Source organism: Phocoena phocoena, chromosome 4 (assembly GCF_963924675.1).
Source record: "Phocoena phocoena chromosome 4, mPhoPho1.1, whole genome shotgun sequence".
NCBI lineage: Eukaryota > Metazoa > Chordata > Mammalia > Artiodactyla > Phocoenidae > Phocoena > Phocoena phocoena.
Genome location: NC_089222.1, coordinates 47282160 through 47296863, shown reverse-complemented (window position 1 = coordinate 47296863; position 14704 = coordinate 47282160). Strand labels below are relative to the sequence as shown.

Here is a 14704-nt window from a genome sequence, read left to right as displayed (position 1 = left end):
GAAGGGTTAAATATTATCTTGTAAATTTTAATATTGATATCTGTATTTAGAAAGGTCACTGGTAGACTTCAATCTTTACATGTTGCTTCAACATATATAAATAAATATTGGTAGCTCTCACAGATGCTAATGACCCACGTCATGATAACCACAAAGCATAAAACTGACCTTACTTTTTTATCAGTATTTACCGAAGTCTGTTAACTTTTGAGTGGCTAGTCAGTGTTGAGAGCCTTCTAGAGGCAGAAGTGATGGAGGGAAAACAAAAGGAAATCCACCAACTACTCCCCTGCCTCAGGAAGTATCCTAAGACTGGACAGTCACAGGAAATGAAAATTAATGTATACAAAAGTGAGTGTAATTGTTAATATGCAAATAATACAGAATTTAACTAAAGGTACTCCACTGTAAGGGTAAGGAGTGTAATTTCCCACTGTGAATTCTTGTTAGAGTTTTCCATTCAATGATTTATTCAGCACATTTTCTGAATTACCGCTCAGTGATTTTAGGCACTGTGCTAGCTGGTGTGGAGGATACAAAGAAGAATCAGACATGGCTCCTTCCCTCAACTTCAGTATTTGACCTTCAAGGTTTATCTAAGTCTGATTCTCTTTTCTCTCTCCCTTCCTTCCCCTCTCTTTTCCAGACCTCTGTCCCTTTCTGCTTCTCTCTCTCAGTCCTCCCCCACCCCCCACATTCAATTTCAAAACACAGTCAGACTTTGCCATGATATGGTTTATTGTAATCCAGAGGCAGATATGACATGGGTCAAATCATGCTTACTAAAAGTTATGTGACATAGCATATGTATAGTAAACATTGAGTATTTTTCTATTCCATGTTATTGTCATTAAAATGGATATATTAGATATCTTAACATAGAAGATGATTTTTGTAAATTATATTCTTATAAAATTCTAAATGTGGAATTGATGCTGAAGTGAGAGAATTAATACTTACTGAGTATAAGCTTCATCTCATCCCAGCATCACATTTTCTAGTTTTGGTTGCAGGGAAGGAAAGGTTGGTAAGCCAGAAATAGCAGAATGGTATTTAAGTTCCTAGTGAATTTCTAATTGTAGAAGATGCATTCATCTCTAGAAATTAACATAAATGAATTTCATAATATGTATACAAATCAAAGAACATAGCAAGTAATAATGAATCCTTGAGAGTTTTTTTCAAACACAGGGATTCTCTTATGTATATATTTTAAAGTTAAATAATGATAAATAGCTATATATCTTCTATATTTATGTTACTCTTCTGGATTGCCCTCTAGTCTGTGGAGACCAAAGTTGCTACTTGATGCTATCTTGAGGATTTTCCTGGGAAGTTCATTGTCTGCTGGGGAAGTCAGATTGTGAGGCTGACCCTTAGAAAAGAGCAGACAGAGACCACCTGTATTGGGAGCTAAACATACATGGTTACTACTCTCTTTGTATATAGCATCATTTTATGTACCCGGATTGCTAAGTAATGAAATACTTTGAAGGAGCTATCGTTTTTTAGGTAATTCAAGTAAATTTGAGCCTTTATTTTATTCAACTAAAATTTTAAAATTGAAAAAAGTTTTTTTTAAAGGAAGCTATTTCAAAATATATAACCTACGCCCTCCGATCTTAGTAAAGTGTACAGTGGACAGAGTCTCACTATATATTGGTGACTCCTGCCCATTATGTTGACCAGTAGCTGTTATAACAGTTAATAGGAGGTCTCAACTAGCTGATGTAATATGTGTCACTACACATTCATCCTCAGAGATTTGCTTTTCCGGTTAGTACTTTATTTTTGCTCCTCTATCATGGCCTTACCCATTCTGTTATCCCATCTTGAATTTAATCCATTGTCCCGTTATCTATCTGCCATTTTCTTATTATTTCTGTGCACTGTTTAGCCCTTTGTTGTTGTTGTTTTTTTCAGTCATCTTGCTTTTTTTCTTCTTGTTTCCATCATTCTTCCCTGTGCATTAAGGTAAGGTTCTTGATGCTGTTGTGTCTTGGCCTGATGGCCATTGTTCAGCAGCGAGTGGATACCTCTTTCTGTTTAGCCCTCATTAACCAGCCATAGCATTTTTAGTTTTCCACCACTTTGGTAACTGTCAAAGTCATGAGATTTTCTTTTGTACACCTGTAACTTATATAATATTGTACAGCAGCTGTATCTCAATTTTAAAAATATGCAAACTGTGAAGACAAAGAAAAAGAAGTCATGAGATTTTTTTTGTTGACTGTTGAATTCATACCTAATCTGAGAAGTTAGAGCAGACATCTTATATCTGAATATTAAGCATTACTATATAAAAAGCAAGCATTCTAGGCTAATGACTGCTATACTTTATATTATTTAACCTATGTTGGCATTTCTGGTTATTATGAAGAATAGCTTATTTTGAGTGTTGTTAATCATTTCAGCCCCCAGCCTACATACCAGTGAGTCTTTACAAAGTTCACAGTCAGTAGGGACTATTTTGTCCTGGCATATTTTGTTTCACTTAAGAGATAAATCCCTGAAAGATTGAAGACAAACTATTACCATTTCCATGTTGACTAACATAATTTCAAAGGGTCTTTCTTTTGATTTACAATTAATACTTGGAAGTGATTTCAGCACAAGTTTTTTTTTTTTTTTTTTTTAACCTTCTCTAACCTCTGTGAAATAGTTAATTATCTGCAAAATGATGTGTAAATTCATGAGGGGAATTACCAAGGATGAAAATTCTACTTCTGTATTTAGAATGATTTTCAACACTAAGGGTTAAAACAAAAGGTTTTTTCACTTGGTAAGCCTCACATTGGTGAGAAATAAGGCCTCAATATATCAGGAATTCCTATTTCCTTTTAACAACAAAAGATCAAAGAAGAGACAAGGTTAATCAGAGATAAGGGATAACGGGGGGTGGGGGGGTGGGGGGGTGGGGGGCGGGGGGTGGACAAACAAAAGGCATTTCGTTGTGAGGTGTGACATGCGCAAGGGGAGGCTGGATTAAGAAAATCATTAATAGATTCTGGTAAATATATTTTCTTAATTAGAATGGAGATTTTCTTAACTGGAAAGGAGAGACCTTGGGAAGAGGGGTGGTTAGTAATGAGAGAAGAGATAACTGAGGTAGACTTTCTATGTTTTCTAATATGAGGCATCTATATGCAGCCTCTTCACTTTTTTAACTATGAAGTAAGGTATACCTACATAAATATGGATTATAAGTGGGAGTATTTGTTTGCTTGAACATACCTACAGGAAAATAATTACCAGGCAGAACCTCAGTTATCATAATACTATTTATGCTTTCCGACTTCGGTAGAAAAATGGTCGATTTTTTTTCTTTCATTTGACAATGACCAGTATCAGCTTTTAGGCTCACACTACCATTATCCTGTTAATGTTCAGGATAATACAGTAATTTTAGGCCATAGCTGGTCCTTTGGATAATATCGTGGTTGCTTACTTGGATGATCCTAATGTACCCGTTTTAAATGCTGTGTACACACATAATGTAGATGCTATGTGTGCCACCCAGATCTTCCTCTTTAGAAATGAGACACTCACTACCCTAGCTGCCTGGAATGTTGCCTGCATTTGTATCATAGTTGAGTCTCTCCCCTGGAATTGCCTTTGTCCAAAGAGAACTGCCACCTCCAAGCTTACACTCCATCCCTGGAGGCAGCCCATCCTCTGGGCCAATAACTGCTCTATGTTAGGGTACAAATTCCCAGCTACTTCTTGCCTCAATTGGGGACAACTCCGATGGGCCATCACAGCTCCTCCCTTGGGATTGGCAGTTGCATAAAATTCAACTCTCTTCTTTGCCCAATTCTGCTTCCTTCACTCGCCCACAGGTGTTCTTCTCAGAGAACTCCCCAGTAAAAGTCAGGCAGGCAAATCTCAGAATTGGTTTCTTGGCCAACCTGACTTGTGACAATATGTAATTCAGAATGAGATTACAGTATAGATAATTGTTGGCCAGTTTCAGAGTGTACTGCAATTTTTGAAGAGCAATATATAACATCTCTTTCTTCACTTTCCATGTTCTAAACCAATTGAGAAATAGGTATTAGAGTCAGAAGGTAGAAATCAAAATATCAGTTTTATTATCGATACAATCAGAATTGGTGGTTGTAGCATGGGTGTTCAGACAGATCAGCTTCCTGCTATTTCCTGGAACTGAACTTTTTGCCCTCCCCGCCGCCCCAGTGTTATAGACAGGGCAGGACCTACCCAGAAAAACTCCTTAATGGAGATCTAGACTGGAATACATCCCTCTCTGGACAGGTAGCCCTTGAAGAACCCAGAAAGGGCAGAGGTCAGCACACTCACTTTCTTCTCCCAAAGTCTCACAAATAAGATAGAAATATAAGGATGGGGAGTAAATGTTCCCTCAAAAAGGAATTATCATAAATTCCCATGATTTTAGAGTCCAGGTAATGTCAATATCCTAAAAAATTTATAAATTTGCTATTTATAAATATTAGTGTTACACATAAGAAAAAATAAAATATTTAAAAAATATATAAACAACTGAGTATTGGCATGCTTTTCTTTCTTAAATATAAATAATTCTGTATGATTCAATATGATTATAACTTTGAACTTCTGTCAAGGGATTTTTTTAAACTATATTGTTATTGACTTTTTACTCTTTTATCTCTTCTGATAAATTTCAAATCTTGTAAGGAGAGGAACTATTTCTGTCATGTTCATCACTGTATTCTTAGTGCTTAACATTGTACCTGGCATGTAAAAATCTCATTTTTGAATGAGTGAAAGCATGAATAAATCCTGAATGATATGAGCAAGCTCGTGAAATAATTTAAAATTACATTTTAAATGGCAAAGTTTATTTCTCTCTAAATTTTGAAAACCAAAGATTGGACAATTAAAAGAACGTATGGTATGTTAATATGTTGGTGAAGGGTTAAGAAAAGCTTTTCCTCTTGTGTCTGAGAATTTGACCTTTAGTTAACTTTCTAGCTCTTTTCCTGGGAAACAGATAAAGGTCCTAATGTCACCTATGTTCCTAGACAACATATTCATGGTAAACGTGACTCCTCATTGGCAAATTGCGTCTAATGGGAGGACTATAAATACTTGGGGTAAGCCACAGCTCCCTGAACGTGGTGAGCTTTGTAGCTGGCACGTGGGCTGTGGGGCTCTGGAAACCTGCAGATGGGGATTGACTCTGGTGGGAAATAAGGCTTCTAAAACAGGTCTGTCCCTCATCTATCTGAGCTGTACTTTTGCGTGAACTATTGCAAGACTCCCAAGAATAACAACTGATGCTGTCCCATTGGTAAACTGTTGTTCCTGTTCTTACCCTTGTGAGCAGACTGTTGCCAAGAGTGGTTTGCTGACAGCCTGGTGAGTCTGAAAGTTTAGTTTACCCAGGTAGACTCCTTGGAGGGCATTGCAATTAAGTCTTTGATTAACCAAAATTTCTAAAGACAGAATGATGGCTTACCCAAAAGATAGATCAAGAGCACTTATAGAGGCATCATAGACAAGAATTTTTTAAAAACAGTTTTATTAAGATATAACTCACATACTATACAACTTATCCATTTAAAGTTTATAATTCAATAGATTTTAGTACATTCACAGGTATGTGCAACTATCACCACAGTTAATTGTAGAACATTTTTATCACTTCAAAACGAAATCCTGTACCATTTTGCTACTATTCCCATCCCCCCTACCATCCTCCCTGTAATCCCCTGGCAACGACTTATCTACTTTCTGTCACTATGGATTAGCCCATTCTAGATGTTTAATATAAATTGAATCATACAATATGTGGTCTTTTTGAGTAGCTGCCTTTACTTAGTATAATGTTTTCAAGTTTCATCCATGTTGTGGCATGTATCTGTGCTTCATTTATTTATGGCCAAATAACATTCCATTGTATGGATATATCACATTTTATTTATCCATTCATTGTCTGATGGACATTTGGCTGTTTCCACCTTTTGGCCATTATGAATAATGCTGCTGTGAATATTTATGGACAGGTTTTTGTGGGCATATGTTTTAATTTTTCGTTGCTATACCTCTAGTAGTGGACTTGCTGGGTTGTATGGTAACTCTAGTATTTAATTGTTTGAGGAACTGCCAGAGTGTTTTCCAAAGTGGCTGCTCCATTTCACACCTATCAACAGAATATGAAAGTTCTGGTTTCTCTGTGCCCTAGCCAACAGTTATTAATCTCACTTTTTGACCTAGTGGGTGTGAAGTAGTATCTCATTACGGTTTTCATTTGCATTTTCCCGATTACTAATTATGTTGAGCATCTTTTCATGTGCTTATGGCCATTTTGCAGTGCTAGGGTTTAATGCAGAGGTGGCCTGAATTCATCTCAAAGGGAAAAGAGGGTGTTTCTGTAATATTTATGCTAAAAGAATCTTTAAGATAAAACTCATATATGCAAGCTCAGAAGCTTGCAGAGATGTTGTGAGGATCTGATTAAATGACAACAAATATAAAAGTATTCTGCTCATAGCAGGTGCTCCATGCATTAGGTTTTATTATTCAGGATATAGTATTTGTAAAAATTCAATGCAGTTCTTAGACCATCTAAATTTAGAATCTAGAAAGCAAAGTATTTTAATGATAATGACTCTAAAGAATTAATGAAATTGTTACTTTTGGTTTTAGGGATTTTTAAAAAGTGTTATAGTAATACATATTTTGGAAGACTTTTGTGAAAATACAGTGAGGTAAAATTTTAGAAAAATACAGACCTCTTCCTTATCCAAATAGGAAATAATAGAAGGTCAATATTAGAGGGGACCATAAAGATCATTAGTCTGAGAACCTGTGACTTGCCAATAGAATGTGACAAAGGTCAAGGGGTTTTGCAGATGTAATTATGGTTCCAAATAAGTTGATTTTGAGTTATCAAAAAGGAGTTTATTCTGGGTGGACCTGGCTTAATCACATGAAAGCTCTTAAAAGGGAGACCGAGGCCCTCCCTGAGGTCAGAGAGATCCTCTAGTTGGCTTTAAAGAAGTAACCTGCTCTGTAGTGAGAGGACCTGGGAGAGGGAGAGGGCCACATAGCAAGAAAGTGTGGGCAGCCTCTAGGAACTGAGAGCAGCCTCAGGCTGGCAGCAAGCAAGAAAACCGGAACTTCAGTCCTGTAGCCTCAGGAACTGAATTCCGTCAACAACCTTGTGAGCTTGGAAGAGAACCCCAAACTCAGGAAGGAATGCAGCCTGGCCCACACCTTGCCTGCAGCCTTCTAAGATCTTGAGCAGAGCATCCAGTTAAGCTGGAACTAGACTCTGACTCATGGAACTCATGAGATAATAAATGTGTGTTGTTTTAAAAAAAATCATTAGTCTAACCACATGTCTGACCCTTTAATCAATCACATTGATGCTGATTATTTGAGGAGTCTTTATAATTTACAGGTGCTACCCATATTATCTTACAGGTTTCTCATGGAGTCTGACAAATTTTACAGTAGTTTTTTCTTTTTTTTTTTTTTTACTATATTTTATGTTCATTGGTATTTATGGGATAAAAATTGTCAATTGTGATGTACTACTTATACATAGTAGTAGCGTTACTATGTATAAGAAAACGAATGAAAAACTCTTGATTGTTATTTATTAGTGAGTTTATTCTGCTATGCCTAAAAATCTGTAATTCAAATCATTGCATATTAAATCATTTGTTCTTCATGTATCTCAAATATGTATAATTGCTAAAAGCAGCTAAGTCATCTGGATACATTATACATGTAATATTAGTTGAAAACAGTAGTAAGTACTTGCTAAGATAATTAATATAGTGTATAATTATATGGCATCAAAACTGCAAATAGAAAGCAGATTGCAGGTGTGAATTTCCTAGGTGGTTTTCTTGTTGCTATTCTGGCTCACTTTTAAGATTGCTCTCTAAATAGAATTTTTAATGTTGCAATAAAATTTGAAAGGCTGAGATCACATTTTGTTATTTTTCTTAATAGCAAGTGATTTAAAAATTTTGACAATATATAATTTTTTAGTTATTACATTTATATTGTCTTATTTTTAAATAGTTTAATGGCATTAAGTGTGTTTTATTTTGTTACTCTCACGTTACTTTATGATAGTACTAAATATTGAGTCCAGATTACTTTTATTTGACATTTACTGTCTATTGAATAGTAAATTGCATTTATTATCTGAGGCCTGTGTCCAGGTACTTGCTTATTTTTTTATCCCTTATGTGTCAAGGAGGAATAGTAACACATAAATCTTTGATTAATAAAACCTGTGGTTTCCATTAGATGTTTAGAGGAAAGGTAAATCTAAGGGTCCTTTAAGTTCTACTTAAAGTTATATTGAAATGATGCTGGAATAAGCAATAAACTTCAGTCAAATGAATTTCACACTTCCAGGATTTGATTCCTAACTAGCTTGCAATAAGTAGTTCTTTATACCATTGACATTTTTGTACTACTCATGCAAATTTCGTATCTGTTTTTAGAAATGATGAGCAGAACTGGATTTGAAACATGATTCTGTTGTGAGTTTCTCTGTTGCAATTTTCTTTCATCCTATAAATATTTAGTTTTCTCCTGTTTCTTCATGTATTTATATGGGGACTTTTAGTCAAACTCTGTTTTTCTTTCTGGTGTCTGCTATATGGAAATTCCTGTCCTTTTTTCTTTACCTTTCAGCTGGCCTGAAGTTGACATTTTTCTTTCTTTCTTTTTTTTTTTTTTTTTGTGGTACGCGGGCCTCTCACTGTTGTGGCCTCTCCCGTTGCGGAGCACAGGCTCCGGATGCGCAGGCTCAGCGGCCATGGCTCACGGGCCCAGCCGCTCCGCGGCATGTGGGATCCTCCCAGACCGGGGCACGAACCCGTGTCCCCCGCATCGGCAGGCGGACCCCCAACCACTGCGCCACCAGTTAAGCCCTCTTTCTTTCTTTTGATCCTAACAGTAGACGAAAACTTTGGTCAAGTCCTTTATTTATGGATACCTTTTACTTTGATTTTCATGGAAAATTCAGAGTTGACCCTATGGTAAAGCCTCTTTTTAGGGAATAAATTTGTACTAAGACTATCTGTAAAGGTGGATTCATCAGAAAAGCAAAATAACAATTTGCTTTAAGAATAGAGTATATATTTTAATAATGTGAAAAAATTGAGAGATGAAGCTCCATCTTGATCTCAGAGAGACAGCAGCAGGGTCTTAGTTCCCTGCCCAGGAATCGAACCTGGGTAGCCTGAATGAAAACCAGGAATCCTAGCTACCAGGGGCTAGAGGCTAGAAGCAAAGTTCCCCCGGCTCCTGCCTCATTTGAAAAATCAATTTCTTAAGGAGGCAAAGACTGTAAAAACAGGTACAAAGTTTATTATTAGAGACACAGTGCAACATGTGGGGGAGAACACAGAGAAACTGTTTTTTAATTTAAGACAGAAGCAAGGCAGAAATACACACCTGGAGAGAAAGGGTGTGGGCATCCTCCCTAATGAGGAAGAGTGTAGTAAAGAGATGGTTAAATCATTTGTACAGGGCAGTTAGTCCAGGTCATTGTTTACCTTTGACCAATGATCTCACTTCTCTTCCCACATCTGACCTGTTCTAGGACACTCCCCAACATGCCTGCACATGTTGCGTTTTACCAAGATGGATTCCAGCACAGAGGCTAGTGGGAGGTTTGACAGCACCTATTATGGGGTGGCGCCCCTCCCTTTTGACCCCCAAGGAGCCTTTCTGCACATGTGCAGTCGGGGAGGTCTCCTTGACCTCAAGAGTGGTCATCTTATCTCTTTACTCCAGCAGAGCTCAGCTCCTGTCATTAACTTGGTCCTTGAAGTGTCTAGGGAAAACAAAGCTCCAATTTTACTCCGCTTGACAAATACCATCTGTCCAGCCCAGGGGTCCGTCCACCTCTTACCTCAGTCTTTTTCATTCTTGTTTATTGGGTTAGGATGTTCATAGTTATGTATTTTTATAAATAATTTTTACTCTGCAAAGATAGTTTTACTAGGTGGAAATTTCATGGGCTTATTGCATCTTATCATAGATACATGATAATTTGAGAAAATTTATCTGCTCGGTATGTTTAGTATTCCTTCTTTTCTATGTAGCTTCCAACTCAGAGAGATTTAGTATGGTTTGTTATTGTTGATTTTAGTTAACAGGTTTATCATCATGTACTGTATTTAATATATATATATGTATATATATAAATATATAAATAGAAATACGCTAGCAAAATAATCTGTGGAGGTTTCTTTGGATAAATATACCTTTAGCAAATGTTTTGATGAGTTTTAATAAAAAAGTCTATTTTACTATAAATTAAAGCACAGTTCTTTAGTGTACATGTATTACTGCCGTAACAATATACAATTTCTGAAAAACTTCCCATTCTGGATAATCCCCTACCTATCTAATAGGGCTCCAGGAAAAATTAGGGTTAGGGGAAGGCCACTCAAATCCCATGGCACTTTGTAATCAGAGCCCTAACAAAAACAGTTAACCATCCTTATAAAACCACTGGCACATGTTCCTTGAGGACTTGTGTTTCCTTCTCTGTGATACAGGTCCTGGTAGTAATTCACTTCTAATGACATCATTTTTGTCAAAAACGAAAACTCTGAATCAAACTGTTGCCTCCTTTCTTAATCCATTGTTTTAAATCAGAGAGTATCTTTATTACTTCTTTATCTGCACTCACATTTTTTCCAGATAGCTTAACTTAGTGGAATGCATGGTCATTAAAGTCATTAAAGTAGTCTGTACTTGCACTGTGGGGAGGCATTTTTATAGATTTTCAGCTTTTTTTCCCCCTAAGATCTTTATAAATTGCTAAGATTTTGGCTTTAATTGTGAGACAGCTTGCCCCCGATTGCCTTAAAACAGTAATGTGCCGGAAAAGAAAAACTTAAGAATCAATAAAACTCCATAGTTTTATGCTGACATCATCCCCTTATTTACCAATTGCATATGAGTTAATTCACATCAAAGAAACCAGAAAAAACTGTACTTGGGAAAATATTCTCTATATGGGAGGGAAGTGTTTTCTCAAAAGTAAGGCCAAAAAACCCTATATACCTATACATATATATATACATATATATATATATATATATATATATATATATATTCCTTTTTAAAAAATTCCATTAGTGCATAATTTCATCTTCCTGAAATGACTTTTATAGTTAAAAGCTATCCAAATTCCAACTGTGTTCAACAGTCATTGTAACCAGTGAATTCATAATGTTTCTTGGGTTCTGTGTATATGTAACACAATTTTTTCTGTGTATGTGTATATGTGTACACCTCTGTCTCTACCTCTATTATCTATTTGCCTAGCAAGTACCAATAAAATAACAAAACTCTTCTACGGGAATTAGAGTTTTCCATTTTTTAAATGTTTATCTATTTATTAGTCATCCATTTTATACACATCAGTAGAGTTTTCCATTTTTAATACAAGGCTGTGGTTGCAGTAAATCTCTTCTAAAATTTTGCAGCTGGAAAATCAGTGAAAGTTAGGACCATGAAAAGAGACATTTCAACATTTTGTTTCAAACTTAGGAAGTAACCGTCGGTCTAAATCACATGTGAACTTCTTTGAGCTGGAACTTCTGGATCATATAAGGATGCATGGTTATGTCAACATGATTATTAATGTTGCTGGATAGCCAGGGTTTGGGATGATGGTGCTAGAGTTTTGAAACACTGACACTACCATAAAGTGTATCATTTTTCTAACTAAACTAGAACTTTTACTGTTGGATCTTAACTTCTATAAGGTGCCATCCATTCCAAAATGCTATAAAATATCAACCCTCTTTACTTTGATTAATGATACATTGTCAGAGTGATGAATTCTTCTAGAGTGTAATTTGAAAGATAATATCATTCTAGGGAGAAAAAAAAAGTTCAGGCGAGAAGTTAGAACAGTTATCCGACGAAATCCTACCATCATGCAGTGTAGTGAAGGCTGTGGGGAACTCTGGAAATGCTGGTAGTAAATCACATTCTTTGACTTTAGTTTAAGCCTCTCTCTTACAGTGAGATATATGATTTACTATGTGCCCTGAAGGCTGTCTTGTCTTGATTTTTAAACATTTTTGGCATGTAGAGAAGTTACACAGGTCATTTTATTCAATTTTAGTCCCCTCTGCCTCCTATTAGTTGCTACCTATGAGTACTGCTATATGTAAATTTTTATGAAGATGGAAATGAAATTCTCTTCGAGTTTAAAAAATTTTTTTTTATTGTGGTAAAAGTCACATAATATAAAACATACTATTTTAACCATATTTAACTGTGTAGTTCAGTGGCACTAAGTACATTTACATTGTTGTGCAACTCTCGCCATCATCCATCTCCCGAATTTTTAACCTTCCTGAAAGTGAAACTCTGTCCCCTTTAAACACTAACTTCCCATTCTTCCTCCCCAACCCCTCCCCACCCCTGCCCTTCGGCCCCTGGCATCGACCAGTGTACTTTCTGACTCTATGAATCTGACTATTCTAGGTACCTCGTATAAGTGGAATCAACAGTATTTGTCTGCCCCTAATGTATATTGAAATGTATTTCTAAGGTTAACTTAATAAATGTCCTGCAAACAGATTGTACCTTCTTTTTTTTTTCCTGTGCTATACACATTTACCATTGCAACCAAAGAATAAAATACCTAGGAATAAACATACCTAAGGAGGCAAAAGACCTATATGCAGAAAACTACAAGACACTGATGAAAGAAATCAAATATGACACAAATAGATGGAGAGATATACCATGTTCTTGGATTGGAAGAATCAGCATTGTGAAAATGAGTATACTACCCAAAGCAATCTACAGATTCAGTGCAATCCCTATCTAATTACCAATGGCATTCTTTACAGAACTAGAACAAAAAGTTTTACAATTTGTATGGAAACACAAAAGACCCCAAATGGCCAAAGCAATCTGGAGAAAGAAAAATGGAGCTGGAGGAATAAGGCTCCCTGACTTCAGACTATACTACAAAGCTACAGTAATCAAGACAGTATGGTACTGGCACAAAAACAGAAATATAGATCAATGGAACAGGATAGAAAGCCCAGAGATAAACCCATGCACCTACGGTCACCCAATCTATGACAAAGGAAGCAAGAATAAACAAGGAGAAAAGACAGTCTCTTCAGTAAGTGGTGCTGGGAAAACTGGACAACTACATGTGAAAGAATGAAATTAGGACACTCCCTAACACCATACACAAAAATAAACTCAAAATGGATTAAAGACCTAAATGTAAGGCTGGACAATATAAAACTCTTAGAGGAAAACATAGGCAGAACAGTATTTGACATAAATATTTAAGTTTTAAAATTTGAAAATATCTTATAATACATATTAGACAGTGTTATGACACAACATTTATAGTTATCTATTTTAAATGTTTTATAACAATAACCTTTACATTCTTGTTCATTGGTTACTTATTACTTAAAATGATAGTTGATATATTTTTAAGTGAAAGATAATGTGTTTTGTGTTGAAAATCTACATGTGTTCTTCTAAGGAAAGACAAAAGCTGCAGGGATACACACCAAACTGTTAATAGTGGTTACCCTTGAGAAGTAGTATTCATGAATTGGAAGGAACCTCTGTTTCTTACTTTTTAGTGTGATGGCATGATGATTTATTTTCACTGGGTTTCTGTAATTTTTTTTTAAATGTTGCTAGTGTAAGTCTAGGTCTGTGTTACTATTCCTCAATGGGAATCTCTTGAGTGTTTGGGGCAGGAACTTTTCTTGAGGTGGACCATTCCTCACAGTTCAGAATATGTATTAAACCTGGTTATCATCCATTAAATGTTAGTAATGCTCGTGAAAACCCAAAACACCTCCCCACTCTTCAGATTTCCTTGCCTCAATTGGGAAGCACTGATCCTTGCATTAGTTAGGACTTTTTACACTAACTTAGTCAAAAAGAATTTTTTCTTGTTATTAAAGACCTCACAGATGTCTCATTGTATGAGAGTAGGGGTCATGTAGCTGAATCATGGTAAGAACCAGGACTGGATTTTGGAAATTGTTGAAAGACTAGGCAGACTTCTTCTTCCACTTTTATTATTTTTTCCTGTATATCTACTTTTTTTTCTTGTAATTAACAAATTATTAACAAATTATAATAGAGGATCAATGACAGAGAGATCAATGTTGCTTTCTTGATTTCTAATCTAAATCTTCATGAGCTCAACCTGGTGCCCACTTATTGTCCAGTGAACCGTGGCCCAGAGGGCAGAAATATGTTGAGCAGTTGTATTTTCCATGGTGGGGCTGGTGAGGATGAGCACTGCTGTGGGTCAGGAAGAAATTACGATAGAAGAGGACATGACAAGAGACTGAACATTCACCCTAATACAAGTTTCTGCTGCAGTCAGCCCAGTCTTGTCTATTGTTTTATTGTTTAGTCTAAATTCCTTTTATTGAGGTTTAATTTACATACTCTGAAATTCACATTATAACTGTACAATTTGATGACTTAAAAAAAAAAGATTTATTTTTTTGGCTGCGCTGGGTTTGTTTTTCATTGCTGCACACGGACTTTCTCTAGTTGCCGTTAGCGAGGGCTACTCTTCATTGCAGTGCACAGGCTTCTCATTGCGGTGGCTTCTCTTGCTGTGGAGCACAGGCTCTAGGCACACGGACTTCAGTAGTTGTGGCATTCAGGCTCAGTAGTTGTGGCTAGTGGGCTCTAGACCGCA

The 14704-nt window shown here is 36.2% G+C and overlaps 1 protein-coding gene across 2 annotated transcripts in view; it reads left to right on the top strand.

Moving 5' to 3' along the window:
- Window positions 1-14704, top strand: part of ZBBX (zinc finger B-box domain containing) — a 105572-nt gene that overhangs the window by 21647 nt on the left and 69221 nt on the right. The gene's annotated exons all lie outside the window — the stretch shown is intronic.